Genomic DNA, 15,079 nt, shown 5'->3' on the forward strand with positions numbered 1-15,079 from the left:
TTGAACGCTGGTCCTGTCACACCTCAAGACCATCACCGACCCACTCCTGGACCCCTGCAGTTCGCCTACAGAGCCAACAGGTCTGCAGACGATGCAGTCAACATGCCCTTCACTACATCCTCCAGCATCTGGACTCCCGAGGAACCTCCAGGATCCTGTTTGTGGACTTCAGCTCTGCCTTCAATTCCATCATCCGTCCCTGTTGCAGGACAAGCTCTCCCAGCTGCACGTGCCCGACTCCACCTGCAGGTGGATCACAGACTTCCTGACCGACAGGAAGCAGCACGTGAGGCTGGGGAAACACGTCTCAGGCTCCCGGACCACCAGCACGGGTTCCCCAAGGCTGTGTTCTCTCCCCTCTGCTGTTCTCCCTGTACACCAACAGCTGCACCTCCAGTCACCAGTCCGTCAAGCTCCTAAAGTTCGCGGATGACACCACCCTCATTGGACTCATCTCTGGCGGGCGAGACCGCCTACAGGTGGGAGACTGACCACCTGGTGACCTGGTGCAGCCAGAACAACCTGGAGCTCAACGCTCTGAAGACAGTGGAGATGGTTGTGGATTTCAGGAGGAATGCAGCCCCACCCGCCCTCTCATCCTGTGTGACTCCCCGTCGGCTGTGGAGTCCTACGCTTCCTGGGCTCCATCATCTCCCAGGACCTCAAGTGGGAGCTGAACATCGGCTCCATCTCCAAGAAGGCCCAGCAGAGGATGTTCTTCCTGAGGCAGCTGAGGAAATTCAACCTGCCAGGAAGATGATGGTACAGTTCTACGGCCATCGTTGAGTCCATCATCTGCTCCTCCATCACCGTCTGGCACCCTGCAGCCACAGCCAAAGACAAGCGCAGGCTGCAGAGCATCATCCGCTCGGCCGAGAGGGTTATCGGCTGCAATCTGCCTTCCTCCAGGTCCTGTTCACTTCCAGGTCACTGAAGCGGGCCAGAAAGATTGTCGCCGACCCTCCCACCCTGGACACTCCTGTTCGAGTCCCTCCCTCGGGAGGAGGCTGCGTCCATCATGGCCACGACCTCCCGCCACACCAATAGCTTTTTCCGACGGCGGTCGGGCTCATCAATGGACCCCGGACTGACTGACTGTCACCCCCAGGACTACCACCTCTTCTTCCACCTTCCTCTCTCCTCCTTCTTCCCGCTCCTTCCTCTTCCTCCTCCTCCCTCTTCCTCCCACTCCTCCTCCCTCCTTGCGTTGATTGTTGTTTGTCATGTCCAAATGTTGCACCTTCCACCAAAAAAAATTCCTCGTTTGTTTGTGAAAACATTCATTCTTTGGCAATAAACCTGTTTCTGATTCTGATTCTGATTCTGTACCTCTGATGTAGTGCAGTAACAATACAATATGTACCTCTGATGTAGTACAGTAACAATACAATATGTACCTCTGATGTAGTGCAGTAACAATACAATATGTACCTCTGATGTAGTGCAGTAACAATACAATATGTACCTCTGAGATGTATCGTAGTAAGTCTAATAAATTAGCATGTTTAAAATTCACACTTAGAAAGATAAGAATAGAGGCAAACAATCGAGCAGAAGACCTCTGGAGAACAACTCCACACAATGTCGTGCTGTCATCATAAATTACACGATTATTCTAACATCTGCCCCACTATCAGGTTAACGTGATAAACAAAGAGAACCCACCTGCTCGTTGCAACCGGACTTCCGGGTTGAACACGGCGTGCAGCAGCTTCCGGTGCCGCTCGTTCTCCTCTTTTAAACTACACAGTTCCTCCTCGTACTCTGCGATCGTTCCTTCAAACAGCCCGCAGATCTCCTGCGCAGCCGCAGTGAGTCGCTGGTTGACTACACCTCTCAGCATTTGGGCTTTAGACATGTTCACGAGCTCAGAAACGTTTCCTCCAGACAGCTCCGTTAAAAACGCTCCGCTCACTCGGGCCCGCTCGGTGTCGCTCGGCTCCGCTCGGCTCCGCGTATCTCCTGCTGGCACGATGACGTCATGAGCTCCGCAGGACACGAGGACACAATCCGGACGTTTCCGCTGAAGCGGAACAACACAGAGTCGCTCGCACAGGGTCACGTGGGCATCGTGGGCGATGAGACGCGCCGTTTAGTCTCCAGAGAGTCGCTGCGACTCGCGCCGTGTGGCCGAGTTCCGTCTCCGTCTCCTTCCTGTTGCCACGCGACGCGAGCTTCGTGAGTCTGAGGTTACACTTTCTACAAAGTCCACTTCAACACGTGTGTCCGCACATCCGGGCTCTGGTGGGCAGCGACGTGTCCTTTGTCTCGAGGCTTCCACACGAGGCGCCAGGAAGATGTTTCGTGAAGCGGATGTGAACACATTGCCACCTATTCTACTGTGTGCTCCTGCCAATCTAGCAACCCCTGGGTCCTAGTGCACCTTCATATATATTGGCTTCCGTCTTAATTGACAGTGGCCCTCCGCCCCCTAGTGGTGGGAGGTCCAACAAAACAACAAACAAAATGGCTCTTAAAATTAGGATTTCTAACTTTCCAAACATTTCTGTATCGCTATTCTAAGATGAGATATGATTTGTTTCTTAATGTCAAGCCCAAAAGAATCCAGACTTGGCCCCTGGTACCTTACATCAAAGCGTATTCTCGTCATAATTTCCACCCGGCTCATGGAGTTCACGCCTCCTCCTGTAGGACGCGTGAGATATGAGCGATGTGTTGTTGGTGTTTCTGTGTGATTGACTGCACTGGGCTTTACATTGGCTGGCTAACACATTTTTCAATCCTATTATTTACTGTGGTATTTACCGCACGGTTATGTTTTCATGTCGGGGCTGCTGGGAATGTTTTGTTTATGAAATGTGAAGCAGTGAAGACAAAGAAAAGAAAATCTGGTTTCATGCACAGTGTCTTATCCGACTTGACCGAATCAACGGGGAGGAAACCTCCTTCAAAACGACAGGATGTATTTCAGGAGGAACGTGTCATTTGCAACATGATACATTTGCCTGCATTTCGTCACAGCCTTCATAAATGACATGTGTGTGTGTTTTTGATTGATTGATTGATATATTTATTTGTCGTTTGCCAGAGTACAGGTACAAAAGCATCGAAATTACAAGAAAGGGTGGATGAAAGATTACAGCATAACATGAGGGAAGAAGGCGAGAAAAAACACCAACCCCCCGACTATGCCCCGAGAGGGGTACAGTGTGGAGCAGGAAAAACACCTTAGCACATAAGCACATACATTTTAGACATGACTTGCTTGAGTAGGAAGGGGGGAAGGGGAGGTAATCCAACAACTGGGTGATCTAAGCCCATCCATTGGGGGCAGAAGGTAACCAGCACCGGGGGTAAAAAGCAGGCGAAGGCGTGGGATGGGGGGGGTAGTGAATGCAATCAGTATTATTGAAAGTTCGTGTGCGTGTTCTGGTATGTCGTCCTCCCCAGGCCACAACAGACAGAGTTCTCAGTCCAAGATGGTCGTTGCCATGGAGATAGCCTTGAAAGGTCCTGGAGAAAACAACCACAGGTGTCTGTGGATAGGGGAAGGAATGAGAGGTTCTCACTTCAGCGATCTTCAGGAGTTGTTGTTCCAGTAACGGCCTTGGCCAAGGCCCGTTCTGGTTGAGGAGCCAGCAGATAAGATAGGGATTGTTTGGTCTTCCAGCAGCTACATCCAATTTGCGCACCTACTATTCCACCACTTTCCTCCCATTTTCAAATCGATCCAATTTCGTCGGGCAGCCTTAGGGGCTTTTAACGCTGTCACCGTTTCCTTAATTTTCCGATAAACCAGGGCAACGCCAAATCCAAACAGCAGAAATCCTGTAATCATAGTTCGAATAGGTAGATGTCATCTCGTCCTCCACGGAAAGGGGCTGCTAGGCACACGACACGTCCATCGTGTAACCAGCTGCAACGTCCCGGCAGGACGGGCAGGTTCCCCTGAACCCAAGCTTCGTCGAGAAGGCGGTGTCAGTGCGTTGAGAGACCAGTTGATCAGATGATCAGTTGATCGGTCCATGGTTTTTAGTTCGAAGAGCGATGAGGAGAGAGTCTCTCAAGTATAAAACAAGACAAGACATGACGAGAGAAGCCAAGCAGGGAAGGGAAGGTCATGGGGAGGAGAGGGAGAGAAAATGCGACCGCCTTCGAAGAGAGCCAATACACCGACAATACATGTGTGTGTGTGTGTGTGTGTGTGTGTGTGTGTGTGTGTATGAAAGGTATCTCTCCTCCCAGGTGGCGGATGCTCCTCCAGCCGGTCTGGGTCCTGTCGACGTGGCTGTGCGTCTGGACGAGTCGGATGAAAAGCAAAAGGACCCTCGGTGGTATTTAATGCTCCTGCGACGTTGCTGAGCTCCGGTACCATGGCAACCAGCTCTCCTCCCTCCTCCCTCCTCCCCCTGACACTGTCCCATTGCATCTCCTTCTCCTCCAGCGCTGTGCATTCCCAAGCCAGTGGAAACACACATGGCCGTATCACACGGAACATTTTACCGTCTACGCATTGTAGAGCTGAGACAGTCTTATGTTTTAAATTAATACATAAAGGAATATATGAGAAATAGGGAATATTAAGATGAATGTATTGTGAATTTATTGTGAAGCATGAGAGAAAGTCTGTTTTTTATTATAACTGTATGTAATGACAAATGTAATAATTATCTGTACGATGCATGAATGAATGCTAGTTTATTGTTTCAGAGATGATAGATAAAATGGATGCTGGATACAACTTTTGCCATTAAATATTGTTAACTTAACTAATTGAATTATGATTTTCCTCGAGCCCGGGACATTGTGGTTGACGAATCTTTTCAGTATATATATATATTCATATATATATATATTCATACAAATGCTGCTTTAAATAAATATATATGTATATATATAAATGTTTATTTATTTAAATTGATTTAACCAAGAAAAACCTCATTGAGATTATAAATGTCCCGCACAAGAGCGCCCTGGTCCAGACAGCAGTAGCACATTAAAACAAAGTTCCACACTAACATAAAACAGTGAAGGACAATAAAAAATAAAAATAAAATGAACATTTGCCTGATGGATCATTGGGGGACTGTTTACTCTATGCAAATGTAAATGGCAAGAATGAATGTATGTTGCATGGAGTGAATGTTAGTTAGTATTTCAGATTGTTGAAGCCGGTTGAAGCCATGAAGTGACTCTAATGAGGACAATAACAGACGGGACTTTTATTGTGAAAATACTTGTTTAGTGACTTGACCTGAAGTGACCGGGGGGTCGTGACCTTTGACCTCTCCATTCTGATAGCGGGACTTTTATCCAACAGGAAGGTGTTAGAGGCTGAACTCCCTTTGAGAGGAGCTGATTGGCTGATTCTGGGACTAAGACTCTGGACTGGGGAAAGATGGTTCTCTCTGGTCTTGACCCGGGTTCTTCAGGCTGGTTCCTGTTGAGCCCGGATCACTACGAAACCCACGACCCTGAGCCTCCATTGTTTGTTCACACTTCTTGCCATTAAATATTGTTAACCTCAATTCACGCCATACGGAGCCTGATGTCCATCACCTGCCAGGTGCCCAGTTTCAGTTCCTCTTATACTATGATGCAGGTTTGCCAATTATCTCCAGAACATTGACACGGTGTTGCAGCTGCAATGTTTTGACCACTGAGAAGCGTTCAAGAACAACGGTGTGACCAAATGCAGCTCGGGCAGAAGACAATCCCTCACAGTGTTCCGCTCCCTGCAACACGTTACCCTCGGGGGATCCGAACAAGAACTCGTGGCCGTGTTGACCTCCCATCCCGCGTCGAGTCAGCATTTAAAGGTCGGTCTGCTCGGTGGGATTTGAACTGGCGGACCTCGGGTAAGGAGCCGAGTTCCCGGAGCTTTCAGTGGGAGCCGGAGTCAGGATTAATGAGCGGGTTCTGAGTCCATCCTTTCTACCGAACAACACAAGTGCAAGGAGCAGGAGCTGGACTTGAATGATGCTGAAGTGGTGCGATGGGAATATGATATAATCTTCATTCTCTTTGACACGATGGGAAAGAAAGAATCACTTGTGGAGACAAATGATACCAGAGGACATGATGACGCCTGATTGAGAGGAGTTATAACTCACAGGATCTTTCCTTTGAGTATCCTCATAAAAGCGACCCGATCACTTGATTGATCATCGGGTGATCGGATCATTTGGTTTCTCATCAAATGACCTGAAGACTAAAGTCTCCTTCTTCCTGTTTCCTGACATCCATGATGTTCCACTGACTCCTGAGGGACTCCGTGTCACGGCGACTCTTCTTGCAACAATAAATGATTTCATAGACGAGTTCTTGTTCTTCCACATTCGTCATTTCAGTTGAAAAAGACTCCATCTTGGGTGGGGACAACATTTGCCGTCACAGTGGTGTGTGTGTGTGTGTGAGTGCAGGTAGGAGATATGTGACCGAGTGGACTCACCTGCGCTAACTGCATTGGAGAGGTGAGTCATGTGGAAACAAGATCTTCTTGGGGCAAGCCGGGTGGGGGAGAAGAATACCACTGGGGTTCAGACTCATGCATAACTTAGAGATGAAGGTTTCTAGCACACGCACACACACACACACACGACTGCATTCACTGTGGATGGATTCCACGGCACAGTTTGCTCCAGCACACAACTCGTCAGGGAATTTTACTGATCATTTAAAGAACTGATTATTAATTGGTGGTCTACCAACGAGCTGCTGAAGAGCTGCTGTGACAGAGGGCCTGTGCAAGCTGATACTGTCACACCGCGGGGAGGTGGGTCTGGTCTTGGCTTTTTAGTCTCGTAACTTCCTGTTTTATTTTGAAGCCTGACTTCTTCTCTCGTTTCAGGTCACGTGTCACCGGTGTGATGGTCTCCCCTGACCCCTGATGGTCTCCACCTGTTCCCCATGACCCTCATGTGATGGTCTCCCCTGACCCCTGACCCCTGATCAGGACTTGTCCTTTAACTCCCACGTAAAACAAATCTCAAGGACTGCATTCTTTCATCTACGTAATATTTCAAAAATCAGGCACATCTTGTCTCAAAAAGATGCAGAAAAATTGGTTCACGCGTTCGTTACTTCGAGACTGGATTACTGCAACTTCTTATTATCAGGCTGCTCTAATAAGTCTCTTAGGTCCCTCCAGTTGATCCAGAATGCTGCAGCTCGTGTTCTCACTAAAACTAAGAAAAGAGATCACATCACTCCTGCACTAGCTGCTCTGCACTGGCTCCCAGTAAAATCAAGAATCACTTTTAAAATTCTTCTCTTAACCTACAAAGCCTTGATTGGTGATGCTCCATCATATCTTAAGGAGCTTGTAGTACCATATTGCCCCACTAGAGAGCTACGCTCACTAAATGCGGGACTACTTGTAGTTCCTAGAGTCTTAAAAAGTAGAATGGGAGCCAGAGCCTTTAGTTATCAAGCTCCTCTTTTATGGAACCAACTTCCAATTTCAGTCCGGGAGGCAGACACAGTCACCTCGTTTAAGAGTAGACTTAATACCTTCCTCTTTGACAGAGCTTATAGTTAGGGCTGAATCAGGTTTGCCCTGGTCCAGCCCCTTGATATGCTGCTATAGGCTTATAGCTGCCGGGGGACGTTTAGGATGCACTGAGCACCTATCTCCTCTTTTTTCTCTCCTTAAGGATGAATTTTCATCTCTCAATCACACGTTACTAACTCTGCTTTCTCCCCGGAGTCCTTTTGACTTCACGTCTCATGGGGTCATCGGACCCTATGAGACGGCATAGATCCTATCTGCCTGATGGATCATCGAGGTCTGGGTGTGGAATTCCTGCTCCTGACTACGCCACTGTCCTGTTGAGACTCGCCCACTGTTGAGACTCCGCCCACTCCTCCTCCCCACCGCCATCTGCCTGATGGATCGTGGAGGTCTCCATCGTGGAATATGCCTACTATGAACTATTCATACACTCTGTCACATTCATTGAATGTATTTTAACTCTAAATCTGTCCTTCTGTACACATTACATCTATTGTTCTGTCCATCCTGGAGAGGGATCCTCCTCTGTTGCTCTCCTGCATGTTTCTTCCCTTTTTTTCCCCTGAAGGGTTATTTGGGAGTTTTTCCTGGTCCGATGTGAGGTTTTGGGGCAGGGATGTCTATGTGTACAGATTGTAAAGCACTCCGAGACAAATTTGTAATTTGTGAAATTGGGCTATACAAATAAACTGAATTGAATTGAATTGATGGTCTCCACCTGTTCCTTTTCATGACCTTGACCTTTGACCCGATCGATCCCAAAATCTAATCAAATGGTCCCTGGATAATAACCAATCATCCCACCAAATTTCATGCGATTCGGTTTAATACTTTTTGAGTTATGCGAGGAACACGCATACAAATAAATAAATAAATAAATCCACGGCGACATTTTTTAAAGGGGCACTCCACAGATTTTACACATGGCGTTCAGTTTCCTTCTCACCACGAGGTGGTGTTTACGCTTTTTTATCCTGGGTGACTTGAAAGGCGCCTCCAAATAAAATGTATTATTATTATGATTATGATCTGCATGTATTGCTCCTTGTGTGTGGGCGTTGTCATGTGGAGTTTGTTTGTGTAGCATGTGTTCAGTATGAGGGAGGGGAGGATGCTAACCTTGAATATAACTCAAGCTCTTTCATATCTCTCACTCCGCCTCCTTCAGGTTGAACGTGCTGCAGAGGAGACTTCATGACAACACGTCCGCGATGCCGTATGGATGCTACAACTCAACGTTCTGACACCGGGAACCTGGGAAAGCTTTGTGGATGCTGTGCCTCAGCAAACTTATACATCACTGAAAAACACAGAATAATGAACCATTCAGAGCCGCTGACCCTCAACACGGGAGCCCCTCAGGGATGCGTGTTGAGCCCTCTCCTCTACTCCCTGTACACCCACGACTGCACGGCCATGCACAGCTCCAACGTCATCATCAAGTTTGCTGACGACACAACAGTGTTGGGGCTGATCACCGACGACGACGAGACAGCCTACAGGGAGGAGGTTGGATCACTGGTACAGTGGTGCCAGGAGAACAGCCTCGTCCTCAACGTCAAGAAGACCAAGGAGCTGATCGTGGACTACAGGAAGTGGAGAGGAGAGCACACCCCCATCTCCATAGACGGAGTTGCAGTAGAGAGGGTCAGCAGCTTCAAGTTCCACGGCGTGCACATCTCCGAGGACCTCACATGGACCACGCACACCACTCACGTGGTGAAAACGGGCCAACAACGCCGGTATTTCCTTAGGCGACTGAGGAAATTCGACATGGCCCCGCATCCTCAGAACATTCTACACCAGTACCATCGAGAGTGTTCTGACAGGTTGCATCACCGTCTGGTACGGGAACTGCACCGCCCTGGAGCGTAGGGCACTACAGAGGGTGGTGCGGTCGGCACAGTACATCGTTGGAGGTGAGCTTCCCTCCATCCTGGACATATACACCAAGCGGTGCGTGGCCAGGGCCAAACGGATGATGAAAGACAATAACCACCCCGGCCACAAACTGTTCACCCTTCTACCGTCAGGCAGGCGATACCGCAGTATCAAGTGCCGCACAAACAGACTGAGGGACAGCTTCTTCAGTCAGGCCATCAGGCTGCTGAACAAGGACCCTCATTAACACTATACACCAGAACATATTCTGTGAATATCTATGGCCACGGTGTATATTTTATTACATTGTTTTATATATATATATATTGTATATATATACATATTGTCTCAAAAAAGCATACGGACATAGCAGTACTAGCATCTCACTGCTCTCCAGTCCTCAAGCTGTTGACTGTAAAAATCAGACCCTTCTATCTACCGCGGGAGTTTACTGCAGTCGTTCTGAGTGTAGTCTACATTCCCCCCCAAGTAGATAAGGCTACTGCTCTGGATGAACTGTATGGAATTATCAACGGTCTGGAGAATGTGCACCCAGAGGCAGCCTTTATTGTGGTTGGTGATTTCAACAGAGCCAACATGAAGAAAGTCCTGCCTAAATACTATCAGCACATTGACTTCTTCACACGTGGAGATCAGACCCTTGACCATTGTTATACGACATTCCGGGGCAGTTACAAACCCCTCCCACGCCCTGCTTTTGGTAAAGCTGATCACACCTCCATTCTTCTGCTCCCCGCATATAGACAAAAGCTAAAACAGGTCAGACCGGCTGAGAGGACAGTCCATCAATGGAGGGACGAGAGTGTGGCGACTCTCCAGGACTGTTTTGACACCACTGACTGGCTGATGTTTCGGGAAGCAGCAGATGGGGACATTAATGAGTATACAGACACTGTTTCCAGTTACATCCAATATTGCATTGAGGACATCGTCCCGAAGAAGACTGTCCGGTCTTTCCCTAATCAGAAGCCCTGGGTTGACGCCGCGGTCCGGACCCACCTTAGAGCCCGGTCTGCTGCCTTTAACTCCGGGGATCCTGATCAGTACAGGAAGTCCAGATACGACCTTTTGAGGGCCATCAAAGCTGCAAAGAGGACATACAGGAGCAAGGTGGAGTCCAGCTACCATGGCTCTGACCCCAGGCGCATGTGGAGTGGATTAAGAGCCATTACAGACTACAAAGGGAGGGGCTGCAGTGAGACCCAGTCCTCTGTCCTTATTCCAGACGAGCTGAATGCTTTTTACGCTCGTTTTGAGAGGGACAGCGACCCCCCTGCAGCGGAGCTACCTGAGGGCCCAACCAGTGGTGTGCCTACTATAACTGTAGCAGAGGTGAGGCGCTGCTTCAATAAGATCAACCCTCGCAAGGCACCTGGCCCGGATGGCATATCAGGTAGGGCCCTCAGGGGTTGCGCTGACCAGCTAGCGGGGGTCTTCAGCGACATCTTCAACCTCTCCCTCAGCCTGTCTGTACTCCCCACATGCTTCAAACGGACCACCATCGTCCCTGTGCCCAAGAACACCAAGGTCACCTGCTTGAATGACTACCGCCCGGTAGCACTGACCTCTGTGATCATGAAGTGCTTTGAGCGGCTGGTCAAATCATTCATCTGCTCCTTGCTGCCTCCCACCCTGGACCCTATGCAGTTTGCATACCGGTCCAACCGGTCTACAGACGATGCCATAGCCCTGACCACGCACACCGCCCTCACCCACCTGGACAAAGGGAATACATATGTGAGGATGCTGTTCATTGACTACAGTTCAGCATTCAATACCATCATCCCCTCCAGACTCGTCTCCAAGCTCGTGGACCTGGACTCAGCACCTCCCGATGCAAATGGGTCTTCGACTTCCTGACGGGGAGGCCACAGGTGGTGAGAATCGGTGACCGCACCTCATCTACAGTCATCACCAACACAGGCACCCCCCAGGGCTGTGTGCTCAGCCCCCTCCTGTTCTCCTTGTTCACACATGACTGTGTCGCTACGCACAGCTCCAACCTCATTGTCAAGTTTGCTGATGACACAACCATTGTGGGCCTCATCACTGGCAATGATGAGTCAGCCTCCAGAGAGGAGGTTGCTACCCTGACTACTTGGTGTCAGGATAATAGCCTCTCTCTCAACATCAGCAAGACAAAGGAGATGATTGTGGACTTTAGGAGACGGCAGGTGGAGGAGCACCCCTGCATATCAACGGTTCTGCAGTGGAGACGGTCAGCTGCTTCAGGTTCCTCTGGGTCAACATCAGCAACGACCTCACCTGGTCTGCTCACACAGACAAGGTGGTCAAAGCGGCCCGGAAGCGCCTCTTCTTCCTGAGGAGACTGAAGAAGTTTGGCATGGATTCAGTCATCCTCACCAATTTCTCCAGATGCACAATAGAAAGCATCCTGACTGGGTGCATCACAGTGTGGGAGCTGCACAGCCAAGGACCGCAAGGCCCTACGTAGTGTGGTCAGGACTGCGGAGTTCATCATCGGTAGGGAGCTCCCAGCCCTGCAGGACACAGACCACACGATGCCTCAGGAAGACTGGCAGGATCCTAAAGGACTGCCATCATCCAGCCTTCAGACTGTTCACCCCGCTGCCTTCTGGAAGGCGGTACCGTAGCATCCGGTCTCGCACACAGAGACTGGAGAACAGTTTCTTCCCGAGAGCCATCAGGCTGCTCAATGGACACTGACACACGATCGACACTACACACTCGTCACTTTACATACACTGTCACTTTCAGCCTTGTACTTACACTTACACTTTCTATTGCACTACCTGCTTTCACTACCTGCTACTCCCATTTGTCTGTAGTTTAGTTATTATGTGTATTATATGTATATATGTTAGTATTATGTTCAGAGTTCTTGTACAGTGTGTATGTCATGTTATATTATGTTAGGCTATGATAGTTGTTGTGTGGTGCCTTGTCCTAAGAATTTCAGTGCCCAGTCTGACCCTGTGTCATTCTGTGTATCTGACAATAAAAGACTTGACTTGACTTGACTTGACAAAAGGGTCACCCCTCACTGTTGGTGACAGAGTCTTGCTTGCAAATCGCGGTGAGAGAGGCAAGAGGAAAATTGCAGACAAATGGGAATCCACAGTCCATGAAGTGACATCCGTGAGGCCTGGAATCAATGTGTACAGCATCAGAGACCCTGTGACATCCAAAGAAAAGGTTGTTCATAGAAACCTCCTCCTACCTGTGAGTTTTCTCCCTATGGGAGGTGATGACGTCTTGGATTCAAGCTGCTCTTCAGTAGCTGGCAGTGAACAGTGTGAACCAGTGGTTCCTGTTGACGTACAGGACAGGATGACAAAGACGATCGACTGGCTCCGACAAATGGATGATGCAAGTGCTGCCAGCCAAACCGACTGTTCTTCTGTTGTTGCTGTGAGTCCTCCACCCTCAGAGACTGAAGTGACTGTCGTCCCACATGCTATGGATGAGGTTTTGAATACCTCGGATTCGTCAGTACAAGCTGCACAGTTGCCTTCCCCCGAGCCCCTTGCTGACTGTGTGGTGTCCCAGGATGCACCCTCCCAGCCTTCAGCAGAGGAAGCTCTACAGATCTCCCCTCAACAGGACCAAGTAGTTTGTGCACAGCCGCCTCCACTTTGCACTCGGGCAGGTAGAACTGTAAAAACCCCAGTTCGGCTCATTTGTGAAATGAACGAACAGATTGTAGATGACTCAGAGTCATGAGTTGATTCTTTGTTTTCTTTTGTGAGGAATATGTTTTCTGGGTAAAATTCAGACTAGCTTGAGAAGTTTCAAACTGAACTGAGGTATCTCACAGTTGTCTGTCATAGAGCAATGTTTACAAAATGAGAGGTGTACACGGCATCTTTTGGGTCTCTGTCGGTAAGGGGATTGGCCGATCCTTTGCTGACTTATTTCTAAGTGAAAAGTTTTGAACTGACTTGAACTGGTTTTGCTCTTGTGGCTAAACAACTGTAAATAGTTTTTTTGTAAATAGTATCTTTTGTGTTTTTCTCATTTAATGTGCCCCAATTTAGCAGAATTTAAGAGGGGTGTATGTAACATAGTCAATCTGGTCTGCATTAAATCCAGCTAAAATGGAATTTACGCCACCTGCTGTGGTTAAGGTGCACTTGCAGTTCATAACAAGACGCAAGGGATTGTGGGGGATCCCCAGAGCGACTCGGGATTCCTCAAGAGGTAACGTCTGTCTGATCGGGTCTGTGGGCTATATCGGGGTAATAGATGGAATAGTGAATGAAAAGTGAGCTGGCTTTATTTGTTTGTTTAGTAATTGTCTTAGATTGTATTCGTCATGTTTTCATTAGGTTATGTATTAGTTTTATATGTTTCGTCGCCAGTCATAAATGTTAATAGTAGCTAACCTAGCTAACACGAACGTGGCTCCGTCTCTCTAGAGCGGAGCACGTTGCCCACAGAAGCTGACAACGTCCTCTGTCCCTTTGTGTGAATGCAGAATAAACAGTTGCTACCAGCCTGCCCAGCTCCAGGGAGATTCATTGAACAGGAGACATCTCACAGGGGTTACATAAGCAGGACTAGAGTCACAACTTTAGATTGTTACATTACTAGAAAAACAGAATACACACACACACACATTATATACATGACATGATGGCGGAGGGAGCTGGTGGAGGGAGCTGGTGGAAGTGCAGCTGCTCCGAGTAGATCTCGAATTAAACCAGAAATCTACAAGACTATTGATGGTAAAGTCATTGTGGAAGATGAACTTTTAAACTTCCTCGTCATAAAAATGAAGACTCTGAGTCATGACGATATTATTTTATTAGTTGTGAACCACTTCGGATCGGATTGGATTGAGAGTTCAAAGAAAGTTATTTTTGAGCTCTGTCCAAGCTCCAGTCAACGATTTGTAGCACATAAGGGGGCACAAAAAGACGTAAATAACGTAAAAAGTTGTTTGAAACTACTAAATGAGGCGGGTGAGAATATCCCTCGTTTTGTGTCTCATTACATAGACGAATTTCCGCCTGTGACGTTCAACTCCCTTGATGTTTCTTGCCTGCTTGGGAAAATTGAGCGTCTAAGTACAGACATGACCTCAATGAAACATGCTATGTGTATGCAGACAAATATCTGTGAGGATCTCCGAGAGATAACGGCGGATATGAATCAACGCATATGCCGGGTTGAACAGCCTGTGTTGAGCGGAAGGGATGCACCGATTCGCAAGGTTAACGAGGAGACCCCGAGTCGGGGTATGGAAGGTGTAACTCAGGTGCATGGAGCATCGGTGCTGGAGCAATATCATCTCAGCCGAGGGGTTGCGCCCATTTACTGCGAGAACGAGGAGGCACCAAGCCGGAGTATGCGGAGTGTAGCGCCGGCGACTGGGTCCTCCGCCCTGGATGCCAGCGCAGCAGAAGGACCCTGGAGTGCGGAGCGGAAAAACGACGCGGCGGCAATGTCACCTGTGTGGAGCCGTGTGGTAAGAGAGGGTCGCCGCCTGAAACCTGCCACTGAATTACAGCCTGGAGCTCGTCCACATCCTCCAAGAAAGAAGAAGACTCCTGGTATTGTTGGAACTGGTGCTGGGGGAAACATACAAACTATAAAGACTAAACTGGTGAGTGTGTTCGCTACAAAATTTTCGCCCGATTTGGACTCTGAGGCTCTGGCAAGGTATCTAAGGGATAAACTGTGCCGCGATGTAACCTGTCAAAAGATAGACACGGCTTC

Source organism: Pseudoliparis swirei, chromosome 13 (assembly GCF_029220125.1).
Source record: "Pseudoliparis swirei isolate HS2019 ecotype Mariana Trench chromosome 13, NWPU_hadal_v1, whole genome shotgun sequence".
Classification (NCBI taxonomy): Eukaryota; Metazoa; Chordata; class Actinopteri; order Perciformes; family Liparidae; genus Pseudoliparis; species Pseudoliparis swirei.